The sequence below is a fragment of the Polistes dominula genome, unplaced genomic scaffold (assembly GCF_049000335.1).
Source record: "Polistes dominula isolate Pdom_NZ unplaced genomic scaffold, Pdom_raw_medaka contig_373, whole genome shotgun sequence".
NCBI classification, from domain to species: Eukaryota; Metazoa; Arthropoda; class Insecta; order Hymenoptera; family Vespidae; genus Polistes; species Polistes dominula.
Window position 1 is genome coordinate 5,410,141 of NW_028300899.1, and position 18,083 is coordinate 5,428,223.

The 18,083-nt window shown below is 34.1% G+C and overlaps 1 long non-coding RNA gene across 1 annotated transcript; it reads right to left on the reverse strand.

Annotated features, from left to right (window-relative positions):
• Positions 1-1,479: 1,479 nt before the first annotated feature.
• Positions 1,480-8,878, reverse strand: LOC149033483 (uncharacterized). The gene is made up of 3 exons (XR_016178313.1): positions 5,262-8,878; positions 3,649-3,730; positions 1,480-1,744 (listed from the first exon to the last, which is right to left on the reverse strand). It is a non-coding gene; the product is annotated as an uncharacterized LOC149033483 (long non-coding RNA).
• Positions 8,879-18,083: the final 9,205 nt, after the last annotated feature.

Consider the following 18,083-nt stretch of genomic DNA (forward strand, 5'->3'; position numbering starts at 1 on the left):
TCTTATCGCCCCCTTGAAAATTTATTTCTTTTAATTGTCTTAATTTTGTGACCTTTTTTTTAGTAACTGAGAAGAGAAAAATTATTTATTGCACTCCTAACCTTTTTTTAATTGCACACCCACAACTCCATGATTTTTTGTTAATGCTCACCCTCACACAAGTTCCAGTTTTCACCTATGGCCGTGTCAATCACCCCCCTTAACCCCTAAACCGCTTCATCGCCCACCAGGTACGAAGATAAGAAACAAAAAAGCCTAAATAAGGGGATTTCTTTCTAATATTTCTTTTTTTAATAAAGTAATACATTTCTCCCACCCCCGAAGTTCACCTGTGGTCGTCATCACCCATCAGGAGGCGATATCGTCCACTTTGGGAACCACTGCAGTACAGCAACGATCGGTCGCGGCACGAATCCCCGTGGCGTGTTACGAATCCTGCCAATCACCGGTGTGTAATCGATATCGAACCCGAAGGTGGGTATCGTTCGATACGATCGGCTCCGCCCCGGGCGTGTCGCCGGCCTGGACGATTTATAATGTTAATATCCTCGAGCAAAAGTTTCTTTCTTTATCTTGTTTTTTATTTTTTATTTTATTTTTCTTTATCTTTATCTCTTTCTCTTTCTCTCTTTCTGATTTTGTTATCCCCCTCACTCCCACCATAACTCTTCTTGATTCTTTCAATCCTTTTCCTTTTTCCTTCTTCTTTTTCACATACTCATTTTTGTTTGATTTTTTAATATCGATTTCTCGTTTTGTGCAGATCGATGAAGTAGGAAAGAAAAATTGGATAATGACGAGAACTTGTATTAATTTTTTGTTAACTTGGATATTGTTCAAATAAAGAAATTCTTTTTTAGGATTATTTGTTTTACATTTTTTGATAGATATAGATAAGAGAATAATGAAAAATATATGATTATGAGAGTAATATCACAAATTTAGGAACAATATCTATTTGTTGGATGAATATTTCAATTAATAGAAAAGTAATATACTCTGCTTTATCAAATTTGTTCATTTGTTCATTGCAAAGTGATATATAAAACATAATTAATTGAATCTCAAACTAAACACTAAAATATTTCTATTATTATTCTATTATATAATATATTATATAATATATTATTATTGTATTATTATTACTATTCTATATAACAATATAAATATTTAATAGTAGAGAAATTTAAAATATTTAAAATATTTCTACTATTATTCTATTATATAATATATTATTATTGTATTATTATTACTATTCTATATAATAATAGAAATATAATTATATAGTAATAGAAATAATAGAAATATTAAAAATATATAAAATAAAAATATATATATATTAACAATATTTCTATTATTATTCTAACTAATTCTATTATCATTATTATTATATTATAATTATATCATTATTCTATTATCATTCTTGTACAATTTTTTAATCGATTTATTATATAAAAGGTGTAGTATGAGAACAAGTAATAAAAATAGGTAAAAAGAAAAGAAACATAAGTTACTATATTTTGTTTATCTTTCAAACTATTACGTATGATTTAAAAAAATTCATATATATATATATTATAATATATTATATTAGTACCACACGACGTCTAGGAACATCTATTTGTATTTCTCACGATTGGGTGACAGGATGACTAGCAAAAATCTCACTAGCATACCACTCGTCATCATCGTTGTGTTGTCCTCGTTCATTCGTGAAGTCGATAGTGTAACGGCTGCACCGGTTCTTGCATGTAAAAGAAATAAATGAAAAAAAAGAAAAAATAATAAAAAGAAGAAGAAGTGAAAGAAGTGGTGGAAGAGAAGGTGGAGCATACGAATGTTTATCCGCGTTAGCTACCATGCGAAGAAGCAAAGTAGAATGTCTCCTCTTGGAAAGAAATTTTCTTTTTCTCTCTTACTCTCTTTCTCTCTCTCTCTTACTCTTTCTCTTTTGACGTAGTAGTTTTCGATGGCAAGAGCACTCGAAGAAGAAGTCTCTTCTTCGAACGAGCTACGAGAAAGAAAAGAATCCTCTGGTGTTCTTTTAAACTGTGAAGAGCACAAAATTCGGGCTAATCGAGTATGTTCGAGTTGAAAAGTGAAGCAAAGGATTTATCAAAGACTCGAGAGGAAGAATATTCATATCGTTAGATTTAATATGATCTTCGAGAGTCCAATGATATTGTAACTTTGATACGATCGTTTCTTTTTTTTATCTATGATCATATAATTTTGATATCTGATAATATGATTCCAAAGTATTTTGCTATTTTCTTTTTTGTATAAGTGAAACAAGTCTGTTTTTTTATTTCACATTTTGTATTCAAACTTTCTCAACGTGGTTTCAAATTATTTTGTGGTAATAAATGTTTCTAACTGAAACATAATAATTACTAATGATTACCTTTAAGGTTTGTGGTAATAGCAAACATTTGTTTTAATATAATAAAAAATCCTTAAATTAAGTATAATAACATAGTGAGTTGAAAATAGTGTGTATCAAAACACACTCGTAATAATTAATAATTATTTTTCAAAACGAAAACATATTAAATATCAAATATAAATCAACACTACACTATACTAATGAACTAACAACATGAAAAAAAAATAATTATACACATCCAAATCTATATAATATAATTACATAATATATTAAATTCAATTTATAGAATCCTAATCATTTAAAAAAATCCTTATATACAAATTATCGGTATAAACCAATGAAGCCGAACATTCTCGATTATACAACGTTATATTATAACTCGTTTAAAAGAGTATGCAATGAAGGAGAAATGATAATCATTAGCATTGAAAAGCCACGAAGAATTCGATCGTTTACGATCGTACATTGCAAGGATGTTGATCGAAAGAAGGGAATATCGTTTGAAAAAAAAAAAATTATCTACATCGTCCTCCTCCTCCTCCTCCTCCTCCTCCTCCACCTCCTCTTTTAACTTAACAGGAGAACGAATCGATCGGACGTTCTTGGTCATCGAACGTGTGTCACGGTTAGGGTCAAGGTCAAGCGTCTTTTACAGAAAAGCTGCGATAATGGCGGGTCTTGTCAAGAAGTAGATAGAATGAGAGAGAAACGATAGAAAACGAACAAAAATAGATTTTAAAAATCAGAAAGAGAGAGAGAGAGAGAAGATATCTACAAATGTGCAAGAGAAAGATGAAATGGTAAGGAGGAAGAAGTAGTGGGGTCTATAAGAGTTCGGTATAAACGGTAAATTAGCATTACGCTCGCATTACCGATGTTGTGACGCGGCCTTACACGAGCGTGGATCGTAGTAGGTATCGTCGTAAGGGAACCCATAACCATACCAGGCGAACCATCGGTTCTCTCTCTAACTCTGATTTATGTCGCGAATGCCGACGTACGTCTTGACAACGGTGTATACTCTTCTTCTCTTCTTAAACCTTATCCAGAAGTCTCCGAGTTACGCGTTATTTATGATATCACCCGCAACATACAAAGAAAGAAACAAGAATTGACATGAGTGTAAGTATGTATGAAAGAGAGAGTAAGAAAGAAGAATTGACATGAGTGTATATGAAAAAGAGAGAGGAAGAATTGACATGTGAGTGTATGTGTGAGTGAGTAAGAGAGAACTGATGGCAAGACCTAAAAGATATACTCACGACCCTTTTCAATAAGCCGAACTTAATTGTCGTTTGGGCTCTTCTTCTTCGTAGCCGATTCCTTCGATTTTCTCTACGTTCACTCGAAAGAAAAAGAGAGAGAGACTAGTTAGATTGAACGACCGAGATATAATTTATTATTACGAGAAAGGTCAAGAGAGAGATAGTTTCCAAGGAAGCTTCAAGAAAGAGGTGGGATTATCCTTTCGGTTTAAAGCGAATAGCGAAAGCGGGGGCGGTTCTTAAAGAACAAAAAGATAAAGAAAGAGAGAAAAGAGAAAGAGAGACAGAGAGAGACTGATGGTATATCGTAGAACACGTATGTGTATGTGTTTATATCGTATGAAAGAAAAGAAGAGATACGAAGATCGAGGGAGAGAAAGATTCAAGGGAAAGACAAATTGCAGGATCGCCTATCGAACGGAGTAATTAATTAAATACAATAAAGTTAGGTCGAACCTCCCTATCTGGCATCGACCACTCCCCCTTCTATCGAACGTTTCGTGGTGCTCGCGTTCGTGCATTCGCGATTCGATCGCGAACGTTTTCGATGCGTTTCAATACTAACAAAACATGGATAAATCGAAAGCACGTCTTTCTACACTAGCAATATTCCAATTATCATCTTCAACGATCATCGAGAAAACAAAATTAAAAAATTGCAAAAAAAAACTAATTTATATATATATACGTATGGTTCTGTAAATAATTATAAACTCAATCAAATTTAAAATACTTTTCTTTTTTTGTTTTGCTAATTTAAAAATTATTTATGTTATTTATATTATTTTCTATTATAAATAATATTTTTAAAAATATATTGAAGACACAAGAGCACAAATTATTATATAAAATATTTTTTATATAAAAGTATTAAATATTTATAATCGTCTTATGTTCGATTAGAATTTTAATGGGAACTTCTACGTATAAGTAATTAAATAAATAAAACATAATTCTAATTTTTAAAACAGAATATATACAATAGTAAATTTGGAACTTGTACTTTTTGTCGCAAAAATATATAAACTTGATATTAATTGTATCATTTATTAATTTGATATTAATTAGATTTTCCTTTCATAATTAATTACCATTATTAACCTTTGAAAAAAATACCATCATAATAAAACATACCAATAAATGTATTCAAGTTTCAAAGCTGAGAATCAAATTAGATTTATTATCCTTCTAACAATGAAAATTCAATTTCAACTACTATCATTCACATACATATAATAAATACATACATGTATACAATCCCATAAATCTAATAAAATTATAATTATTTCAACTAGTTATCGATTATCGTCACTTTCCATAGAAAAATGATAAATATTCATAAGTGATTAAAAAAAAAGAAAGAAAAGAAAAACCCAACACAAAGAATGTTAAAAATGAAATAGTATGAACTCATCTCGATGATACTCGGATAGCTAAAAGCTAGGCAAGGCACCGATAATTACAATAATTGGCCGATAAATAGATAATTAATCAGAAGGCTAATTACGAATTATGAGGGACTCGAGACAATGCTAGGTATTGTTCAGGATAGGTATCTACGCGTATAAGTCAAGTGTGGGAAGTTAATGGGTCGTCTTAGTGGTACGTACATGTTGTTGTTGGGTTCGTATGTTGGGTTTGTTCGTTCATCGTCGTCGTCTTCGTCGTCATCTTCATCGTCGTCGTCGTTGTCGTCGTCGTCGTCGTTGTCGTGGACGTAGAAAGTTGTTATAGGCTGTTGTGAGAGAGCTTCGCAATCAGGATTTTTTTTCTTGTTCTTTCCTCTTTTCCTCTAGTCAGAGGCGGCAGCAACAGCAACAGCAACAGCAGCAGGCGAAGAGAATACCGGTGGAGAAGAGCGGTGATAGCAGAAAGCAACCAACCAACCAACCAAGCAAACTATATATATATATATATATATATATATGCAGCATCCGCATCGATCTACGGGGCTTGTGATTAACGTAACTCGACCTCGAAGATACCACCACGCCAGGTAGGTAATATATGATTCATACTGCATCTCTCTAGGCTCTCTCTCTCTCTCTCTCTCTCTTTCTTTCTCTCGTACTTTCGAGATTGTTCAAAGAGCTCTGGCAAGAAGCAGGTGTAACCAATTATTCCTGCTGTGAATTAGTCGCCAACTGCGACAGGTGCCAAGCTCGTTGGATATTTTCTTTTATTTTCATTTTTTTCTTTTGTTTTTTTTTTTTTTTTTTTTTGAAACGTTCAAGTTAATAACGACGAGTGAGGAGAATGATAGTGTCCTTCGTTCAATTTGTATTACACTTCTATGCAATATTCTTTACACCACGTGGTGGCACGGGTATTGTTTGAAATATTTCTTGAAAGATAATAATTATTATGAGTTGTTGGTGATATTTAGAACTGGATACGATTGATTGATAAGAAATTATCTATGAATTTTTGCAAACTTTCGTTACAGTTGCGTTCTAAGTTTTTTGACTTTTTGTTTTTCCCCCTTCTCATCTTGTGTTTGTATATGTGTATTTGTGTGGTTATGTGTGCGTGAATAGCCTTCCCCGAAGCGACGTTCAATCAAATAAATAATTTTTAGGGCGAACTGGGCGTTGCTCAAACCGCCGTGGCATAAATTATATCCGCCGACGCAACTCGAACGCTACGGGCCCCAAGTGCTGCGCATATTTATACCTAACGTTCCACTGGACCCGCTACATTTACCACTCTCTTTTTTTCTTCCTCTTCTTCTTCTTCCTCTTCTTCGAAGAAGAAGAACATGGCTCCCGGTAAAGTTAAAAAAACAACCACTTCCCAACTTTATCTCCCTTTGAAAACTTTCAACCAAAATAACCCAATTCCCAACTACCGATAACATTTAACATTTATTACAATTAGATTATTTTGATTGATCGAATAAATTTTAAACAAGAACAATCTATATATACTAGGATAACCACTATTCATCTCTCAACTCTAACCACGCGTTGCTGTGGCTTTATTGTAAAATGTTGATTTTATAATTCTAAACTATTTAATAAATTATAAACCACATACAAAATAATACCACAATTAGAATGGAATACATAAAATAATAATACTTGAAAAAATATAAAAAGCAAGGTTAGGTTATGTCGTATGTAAATCTGAAAAAAACGTGAAATAATTGAATTGTAATACAGTGCCTTCTATCGAAAACTTACAGTACCTAAAGATCTAGATAACTTATAAATATTATATTATAATAAATCCTTAAATTAGCAGTAAAAAATACAAATAATTTCATTAAGATCATTTTAGTAGTTTCAAAGTTCTTTAAAAACCAACAATATGACACTGATTTTTTTATATATAAACATATATAAAGCTTTGAAGTATAAAATAAAACATACGTCTAAGAGATTAGAGACAAAAGAAGTCAAAGTATATGTGATTGTGACAAAGTGTATGTCGATATGTGATTACAATGTTGGTGGTTAGTTAAAATATGGTCTTACTGTAGACCATAGGAATAGAAGAAGTGAAAGAGAAGAAGAAGAGGACTATGAAGAAGAAGAAGAAGAAGAAAAAGTGCCACGATGATCCGTGGGTAATGCGAGTTCTTGCGTTCCTCATCGTGCGTGACTTAGCGAAAGCGCGTGGCTGGCTGCTGCGAGTGGATATCTCACCGTCTGGCTTGCACTCTTCTACTCCTGCTGACTACATTGTAACCTCTACTCTTTCACTGATGCAACCAACAACCAACTGCAGCCTGCTAGACGACTATGCTTTGCTCCTCTCTTCATAGAAATCTATGTTCGGAGCCCCTTTATCCTCAACTATATACGCACAACATTGCGTCTAACATCGTGAACGGGACGTATTAACGGGCCTAGAATCAAACATATAAGTGAGCAAAAGTTAAAAAAAAAAGAATGAGAGAGAGAGAGAGAGAGGTGACCAGGAAAAGGAATACTGCTACTATGCATTTTGCATCTATTGACTCGATATTAAAGTGATTAAGAGTATGACGATAAATGGCGAAATAAATTACGAGATTGGAGAACTTTGACTTTGATTTGAATTTTACATATATGCATGTGCATGTGTACCTACATATAGGTACCTTTAAAGTTACCAATAAGATACCAATGAACTTTTTATTTTATTATTAACAGTCACAACGATTATTTTTGTCTCTTTCTCTTACTATCACATATATGTTTATGTTCGAGAATATTACGTCACGAAATTCGTTAGAGAGAATCACGGGAGTCCACAAGACATCTCTCTCTTTCTCTTTCACATACACACATACTCTCTCTTTCTCTTTTTCTTTCTCATTTCCTATATCGACTCTTCTCGTTTTATGTAAAACCCTCGGTCGTAGCCTAACGTCATTAATCATTCACCGGTTTGCGTTCGTGGATACGCCAACGATTTCCCCCAAGTTGCCAAGTTACCTTCCCTTCCTCCCCCTTTCACCATCCCTCTCTCACTTTTACCTCCCAGCAAACTTCTTAACGTTAGGTATATACAACGAATCGATGTACGAACCAACGAATGAAGGAGGCGCCAAGCTGTTTCCTGCTTGCCGCTGAAAAAAAGAACAACCTGGGGTCTTCGATCTTTGAAAATAAGAAAAACCGGTGGGGGATTATGTTCCTATATATATATATATATAAGTATATACTTGCATTATGTCTCTTTGATATACGAAAGAAGATTTTACTTTTTCGCTAATGAGCACGATATTCGATGAAAGGTATATCTAAATCTTTGATTAATCAAATTCCCCAGATTTATATCAATGTAAAAATTCCAACAGTTAATTGTATTAATTATAAAACATCAAAACCATTGATAAAAATTATTACAAATGTTTTATTTCATGATTACTAATAATTGGTACCATCTATTTTTTTATTAATTATTTTTTTATAAGAATAATCATAAGTCTTGTTAATAATGATAATACGTATTAAAACAAATATCATTTGGTTAAATTATTTCTTGCATATAGAAAATGCAGTTTTCTATTCCAATATATAAAATTACACGGCTAGTAGAGATTGACTGGCCATTAGGGTACCGGCGTTAAAATCTTTGAGTGTTGGTGGTGGTGGTGGTGGTTGGTAGCAACACCAACCTAAGACGCATAATTACGACCTGACGAGCGTGCTTCGTTGCACGTTAGCGTGACGTCGAGAGTGCACCCGAGCGTGCACCCGTGCGCGTAACGATATAATGAACGATTCTTTAAACTATAGTTGCGATAAGGAAATTAAAGTTTACTCAAAAAAAAAAAGAAAAAGAAAAATAAAGCAATTTAAATACGGCGACGGTGAAAGTCTTGATTTTATTGAATCATCCTTACCTGAAAATATAATCTAATACTATTATATTATAATTATATTATTTTGATTTATGATATATTATTAATAAATTTGTTTCGTTCGAATATTTCATTTAATATTATATAAATAGTATTTAATATGAAATATTGCAATATTATTCACAATTTAAAACAGTCTAAATTATTGTAGACAAGTTTTCAAAAAATTAAAATCAATCGTATCAAAAATTTTCCTAACATTAACAAATTTATAAAATCAGGTAAGTTCCATATTAAATACGTGTACGAATAGTTGAATAAGTACGTAAATCGTAGACTAACAAAAAAAATATATACGTAGGTAAAGATCCGAGTGAATAAGGGAAAGAAAAAGAAGTAAAAAAAGTTGAGCCAAAAAAAAGGAAATAAAAAAGAAAGGGTGAAGAAATCTCAAAGAGGAAGAAGAAAACGAAGAAAGAAAGAGAAAGAAACACACACAGACACACACACATAGAAAGAGAGAGAAAGAAAACGTCGGTCGTAGTTCAGCCCGTGGCCCATCAGATAGCAGACCTCAGTTGCTTTCATGGTCGAAGGGAGGAAGTAACCGTGGAACGAACTCGATGTAAGGATGAAAGAGAGAAGAGAAAGAAAAGAGGAAGAGGAACGTTCCAATGGTATGGGGTATATGGTGGTATCGTAGTATGGTATGGGTTGGGGTGTTGTCGAGTGAGGGGAAAAGGACGAAGAGGGTTTCACAGAAGGGAGGATCGAAAGAGGCACATTGTTTGCCGAGCGCAGCCGATAATTCAGTAATGAACGTAACCGACGCGCGCCCAAGTTCAGAGCTATAATTACCGATACCACGTCGGATAGTGGATACCCTTAACTTCTTTGGGTCCTGAAGGGCTCGCGCGCACGCTTCTCTTTATACAGTGTGTATGCTGTTCATACTCACTATATACTATCTCTTCTTACATATACTACTATTACTACTACTACTACTACTACTACTACTACTAACATATATACATGCACACATATACACATATAACTAATATATGTATGTATATACTCGCAGACAAAGATATGCTACTCATTCTCTCCTGGTCCTTGGAATGGGCAGCTCTAAATTAATAAATCAATAGCCGATGCCTTATCCGATTAGCGAGTAGGTGGAGTTTGTTTGTTTAAGAGGAAGGATTTATTAATTCTTCGCTGGGTGGTAGACGCTTCTAGAAGCTCGTGAATCCTTCCCCCTTCCTCCTCCTCCTCTTCTTCCAGCAATGGGATTCTATTCGTTCGTTCGTTCGATCATAAGTTAAGATTGCTAAGCCTTTGCGTATGTATAACGGATCGATTCTGTATGGGAACTTCCCTAGCTCCTAGGGGAAATTTTTTTCTCTATATTTGATAATAAGGAAAGATATCTTCTTATATATCTATATCTTTCTTTCGTTCTTTTTCTTCAAAAGAAAAAAAATAAATAAAATCGAACGAGGTATACTACGCATGCCGATTGTGCGTGACTGGTGCACCTGGTGCCATCTCTACACAAACTGTTGAACTTCTCGAGGAGTTTGAAGAAGGACAACCAGGAGTGAAGGAAGGAAGACACGAGTTAGTAAAACGATAAGAGAAGGTTGAACTATGGATTTTTCATTTTATCTCATTATTATCTGTATTGTGTTTCTTTTTTTCTTATTGAATTAAACAATTCACGACGGGGTGTGACAAGTAATTATCATGGGGGACTAAGAAGATTAAAAAAAGATGTTGAGAATTATTATTCGTCATCGTCTATCCAGTGGACTAACTGAACTCAGCAAAGCCTAGGGTTCGATATCTCATCCAAGTGAATCCGACTAGAAGAGAAATTGCGCTCATAGATTTCGTCGAATCTCCTTCGTCTCATGTAATCGTTCCTCCTGTCTCTCTCTATGAAAGCAAGAATAAAGTAAGGCACAACCAAGCTTACCAGCTAAAGGGCACCAACCTGAGATTGAAGTAACAACAACAACAATAACAACAACAACAACGAGAGCGTGAATTGCCGTAGTGCCCCTTAGGCAGAAATTAGTCTCGAAGTCTCGTTTCTTAGGCTGCTCCCAGTCTTTTCTGGAGTCTACAGCCTGATGATAATGACTGCAGAAGCACCACTAACAGCAATAGCATCAACAACAGCAGCAGCAGCAGGTGCACGAGCCGATGCCACCTTCGCACCTCGTCGCGGTCGTTGCTCGTCTCGGGCCGCGTGCTAGTTACTCTTAACTTTCCTCTCTTCCTCATCCTCCTTCTTCTTCTCATGCTTCCCCCCACCCTTCTTCTTTTCTTCTTCTTCTTCTTCTTCTCTTCCTCGTCGTTATGTCGGGTCATCTCGTAATTCGTTGCTTCGTGTCGCCTCCGGGTGCTACCTACCGTGGTACGCGGCACTGTGAGAGGAAAAAGAGAAAGAAAATGAAAGAGAGAAAGAGAGAGAGATAATACGTGTTCCAAACACATACACATAGACATACTATACAAATATACGCATGCACGCATATACATGTACATATCTATCCGCATAGAAATACACACAAAGAGAAGACTCTATACACTTTTCTGTAGTTCTCTCTCTCTCTCTCTCTCTCTCTCTCTCTCATTCTCTCTACGTTTAATATCTCAAGCCAATCTTGGAGCTTGCATTCAGTGGGTTAGTGCCGTAAATGCCGGTAAGCATCCACCGGCTATGGCCGTTCTGTTCTCGTGTGGCTACCACTACGAACGAAAAGCCCGTCTAGGCAGGTATTCATTCCATTTGCAGTTATGACGAGTACGAGTTCAAAGGCCGTGAGAGTTTTGTCCAGGGTCTCAACTCGATTTGCGCCTAGAGTCTACAATCGAGTCTGGAGCATCTCTCCTAGAGTCTTCCTAATTTTCTAATACTTTCTGACGTTATTATTGCAATTGGAATATATTTTAAGATCGTTAGTTTCTGTTATCATCATCTACTACCTGTATTTTTCTATTGGATAAAGTGTTTTTTTTTAATAATTAATCGAATACATAGTTGTGTGTAACATCATTTAAAACCTGATTTGGTGGTAGTATCGTAATCATGGGATTTGACAAAATTTTAACGAGTAACCAAGGGAGTTAGTTGTAAATAGGACTTACACGTTGAATTTTCCTTCGTAGAAGAGTCGTCGTATAGCAAAGGATTAACAACACCACATAGTATGCTTTTATAAACGGCAATGAATTTTTGTCAGACTAACGAAAGTGGCAAAATGCGAATAAGCTTGTGTTGTTGTTGTTGTTGGTGCCTTCGTCGGACTATCAATCCTCCTTCGTTTGGGTATTAATACCTAAGCCCTCTAGACCATGTCGTAACGCTGAATTACGTTATACACTGGTGTCATAAAGGGGACAGACACATCGGCTTGTTGTAAGACTCCTCTTCTTCTTCAACTTCTTCAATCCGATACAAATAGAAATCGTTCCTTCTTCTTAGCTGTTATTGCTGCTTTTGCACCTTTCCATTCGTATGTTATATATGTATGTGTATAACTTATTTATTTATTTATTTTTTATTTATTTATTTCTATTTCCAATCTTTTTTTTCCTGAAAAGAGCAACGAAGAAGCTGTCAGCGATGTGTGTTAGGTTGCCCCCTTTCAATCGTTTTACTTGTAGTAGCAAACCTCGCAAAAGTCTCTTCTTTCTTTATTTATTTCTTTGATTCCTTCATTCTTTCTTTCATTCTTTCTTTCACCTTCGACTTTCTTTACGGATCTTAACCTCCTCGAACGATTCATCGAACGAAAGAGTAGCAACCACCACAACTCGACGCCGGTAGTCGCAATTATAGAGTATGACTGCACAGATTCGTTTGGTAATTTGTTATCATTGAATAAACACATCGAGCAAAAAAGATAGAATGAGAGAAGAAATAAAGAAACGGGTAAAGATTGGACGAACAACAAAAGGGTTCTTCTCGTTCGTTTCATCCTTCTTATGTTCGAACACGTACGTCAAAGTGTCCGAAAATCTCGGATCCTTCTTTGTCTCTCATTCCGATGATCCCTCATTCTATTGAAAATATATTCCTGGTGGAGTGGGGGGGGGGGGGGGGTGCTAGCAGGTGTGTTTCAGAATTCTATAAAATCCAATAACAAAAAAAATAAAATAAATGAATTACAATTAAATCATCATCATCATTCTGACAGTGGTTGTATTTATTAAAATAAAAATAAATAAAAAAAAAATATTACGGAAGCACATAAAATAAATTACATTGATTCCGATCGATTGAAACGATCGTATAAATCGGCATAAAGTGGTAAGCAGAAGTAATATCCATACGCCCCTGGACCTCTCGGCACACACTCGGCAAAGAGGTGAGGTGAGGTGAGATGAGGATGGAGTGTTACACACCATACCTTTGAATATAGAGATATCTCCTCCTGGCAACAGGCGGTAACGTCTAAATTAAATGTTTCTGGATCGACGAGCCACGGATTCAACGTGTCATGCGCCGCTCTTAATCTGGATTTAACGGCGAGGTCTTCTCTTGGCGTGAGGCCACCTTAAGGTGCTATGCCTTTTCTTCAATAGGGCTTAATTGGCGAATACTCGATGGTGTACGATGTATGTGAGTTCTATAGAGATCAGCCATAGGAACGATCAACAAAAAGAACAAGAATTAAAGAGAGAGAGAGAGAGGTTTCAAAGTAGATAACTCATATGTTTATTTATGTGTGGTTGTAGGCTTGTATGTGTATGAGAATAAGAAAGAGAGGTTTGAAAGTAGATAGGTTTCTTCTATGTATGTATATATGAGAATGCAAGAATGATAGTATTGTTCACATGTATACATATGTGGAAAGTGAGATAAGTTCTTTCTATCTATATATGTATGAGTATGAAAGATATAAGAAAAAGTTTTAAGGGTGTATAAGTATCTTCATATATGTATATGTTTATGAGAGAGTGAAAAGAGAGGGGGGTTGAAAGTAGATATATACTTCTTAATTATATATGTGTGTGTATATATAAGTATGAGAATGAATACTCAAAAATAGATAGGTACATACCTTTTATGTACATATGTGTACATGAATATGATAGAAAGAGATGTTAGAATGTAAATGTGATTCTTGCATATACATATATGAGAAAATAAGAGAAAGATGAATTCAAAAATAGATGTAGTACTATTCCCGTGTGTACATTTGTGTGCATATGTTAGAGAGAGATAGAAATAGATAGGTAGACGTGAGAAGGCATCTAGAATGTTGGATTGGTGTTTGAATGTGTGCTTTGGTTCCTCCACCGACACCTTTTCTTCTTCATCATCTTATACGCTGTCTCTTTCTCTTTCTCTTTCTCTCCACTCCTCTCACCCCCGCAATTCGAACACAAGGTGAGGGCGAGAATGACTTCGCCAACTCACTCGTACCTTTTGCGTAATCACGATATAATAACGACGATAACGACAATAATGATGAGCTACGGAAGCGTTAGCTTGAAAGTGGGGGAGGAGGTGGGAGATGAGAGGTAGGAGGTGGGAGGGGTTTTTCATAGAAACTCGATCTTTCATCGCTTTCAAACGGTGGATATGAGATAGATAGAAAGGTAGGTTCAAAGTTTCAAATCTAATATACATATTTTAAAAATAATATTAACTGAGTACCAATAGAAATAATATAACAAATTAAAATATCCCTATATTCAAAAAGAAGTTACATTAACAAATTAAAAATCACGTTTGTATAGAAAATATTCAAAGTTTCAAATCTGTTATGCATATTATAAAAATAATACAATATATAATATAACTACATATATAATTAAAATAAATAAATAAATAAATATATTAATTTAAAACCTATATTTAACCTATGGTAATTTAAAATTAACCTATATTTAAAAAGTAACATTAACAAATTAAAAATCACATTTATACAAATAACGTAGAAATCATCTAATCATTAAAAAAAAACAAAATCATATATTTTTAAGATTAATTTAGAAAATAAAAAAGTAAAGGATGTTCGTAACAATTTGATAATTACAGATATTATAAATTTCATACAAACAAAAAAATTTCAACTTACTCGTCCAATCAAGGATGCCATTTAACGAACAGGTAGTTGCTTTTATTTTCATCTTATTACATTCGTGTTGCTCACGAGAATCAACGAGAACACCCAACGACTTGTACTGATTTGAAAAAAATGGACAGTAAGATAGAGAAAGAGAGAATGAGAGAGAGAGGAAAAAAGAAATAGTTCAAAAGGATTTTACTACTAGGTTGGAAAGAGATAAAGAGTCTGGGCCACACGTAAAGGTCAGACACGATGCGCATCTTCCATCGTGTACGTGAACCAGATACGTACTTGGTAGAACGTGCGTGCCTTCGAGGCGTCCTGTCGCAGTAAATTATCATTTTCATAGCGTAACGGAGCGTCATTTTGAAACTGTCTGGGCCTACGGCTACCTTCCACCACCACCAACACCATGAACACCACCATCAACATCATTACAATCACCACCAACTCTTTACTGACAACGTAACGTAACTGCATATTGAGAACAACTAAAGAAACAAAAACCAACCAGAAATATATATATAATACTATAATACATATATATATTAATAAATATATTATATATATTTATATATAATATAAATTTTGTATATTTATTATATAAATATAATAATTTATTTACTTAATTTTTTTAATAATATAAATAATATTATATATATAGTAATACGATATAAGTTACTTACTACTTTTAGTGGGTTTTTACATCATTCGTTGATTAAGAAAAAATTTTTGTTTATCTTAGCGTTGACCACATGGGGAATCATATTAATTATTTTTATCTATAATATAGTAATTCATTATATTTTTCATTTATAAATACCAGAAATAAATTATTTATCTATTTTTAAATTTATCGACGCCTAAAAAAGTCAACAGAGAAAGAGAGAGAGAGAGAGAAAAAAATTCATTTAAATGCAGCGCATGTATTTAAAATACTATTAATATCTTTTTAATGAGGGCCATTAAAAAAAAGAAACTTTAAATCGACATAAAAAACAAAAAACGTAGATCAAACGATATTTAAATACTATCATTTTTATTTCTACGATTTGTTTCGTTTCAATAATTTTCTATACTTTCTATAATTGTTTCTTTTTTATATTTTCTTCTTTTTTATTCTCCAAAATTTACGATTAATCGATCAATTCGATAAGATCAAAAAACGGACTATTCTTTTCGCATAAAATTGGGGATTTCTTTATGGTCATTAATTATTTAGCAACATATTTACATGTATATAAATGTAAGAGAAAGAGAGAGAGAATGAATTTAAAAAATAAAGAAACAAATAAGGAAGGGGGAGGGGGATTTACTGATGATATTCGCGTGATATTTTTAGAAAGAAATATGTCATTTGGTATCTTCCATTTAAAAATTGAGTTCCTAGTTCGAGGACCCGAAAAGGTCGTCCTGCCGGTTTTACACAACGATTAAGCAATAAAGAAAGTATTACTCGTTAGTGAAAGATTAAAAATAAAAAACTGGACATAATTCCATGAAATGACAAATTGTTTACCCAATTTGTTATTTTTATTTATTTCTTTTCCATTGAACTTTATCTACGTGTGTTAATTAATTCGATGGAAATCGAATCGAATTTAAATGATTTTGATATTTTTTTTTTCGGTCAACAAAGTTCAAAACCGTTTGTTTATTTTATTTTATTATTTTTTTTTTTTATATATATTTTATTATATCTAAAGAAAACCGTTTATTTCATATATGAGAGAGAGATAGTGTATATCACGGAAAAAGACGTGTTTTCGCAGCGTGAAGTCCTTAAGGCGGATACTTATGACTGCTTATATCACCCCGATAAAATTCACTGTCTCGCACGGCAGGCGGTAGCGAAGGGACATCTGTCTCTGACGGAATGCGAGGCTAATTGGACAGAGTATATCAAGTACCTTGACCGTCTTCGAAGGACCACTTGAAATGAGATAGAAAATCAAGAAGAACAAGAACAAAAATATGTGGTTTAGAAAAAAAATCATTTATGTTTAGCATCGTATTACTACAAAATCGAATTACTAGTTCACTCTTACATAACTCGAATAATTTAACAAGAATTATTTAAATTAATAAATTATTAGAAGAAGAAGACGGACAAGTAGTTTAGAAAGATACAAAAAAACATTTATGTATTGCATCGTATTTCAACAAAATCGAATAACTAATTTACCCTTACATAACTCAAATTATTTAACAAAAATTCTAAAATGGGTTGTATCAAAAATATTTATTCATTTTTATAAAAATTATAAAACATCGATTTTCTCCTTATTACAAAAAACAAATAAAAACTCAACAAATGACGAAAAAAGAAAAAGAAAAAATTATAAAACAAATGCTAGAACTGTTTCAATTCTTGCTAATGATCCTTACAGATCTTACCTTAACTCACGATAGTAGTAAATCTTTCTTGAATCTCCATTTCTCTCTCTCTCTCTCTCTCAATCTCTTTTAACCTTTTCTTTCATACAATAAGCAAGAAATAAGTCTCGTTTTTCGTTAAGTCTCTTTTCCCTGGTTAAACAAGAATCGTTCCGAGTCCTCCCTCCCACCCTTCCGTGATCGTTAGGTACTTTAAAAAGCTGGAAAATGAAGTGGTTTTCTTCTCTGACAAGGACAATCGTCAGCGCGAGGTGCCTCCAAGCGTTTCGTGTTGAGCTACCGCAACAACTACAAAGAGAAGAAAAGGTGAGGTAAAGAGTGAGAGGGGTAAAACCAGAGACAGGAACAGTGGAGACAAAAGAGATAAAGAAAGTAAGGAAGTATCAGCCGCCTTAGCAGCATCAGGAGCAGCAACAGCAGCAACAGCAACAGTCAAAGAAGAAGACTACAGCAACGAGCAACGGGCTTAGGGCAACCAGCAGCAACTCCTGTAGCTTCCTTTCGTCGTGCAGAAGGGATCCGAGCAGTGCATTACCCGTTAGACATGGCCCCCGCGCTGATATATTGACTTGGACAAAAAAGCCTAGTGTTTTCTTCTTCTAACTCCCTGGCACCGCTTGGTTACAGTCGCCGCCACCGATGCAAAGACCCCT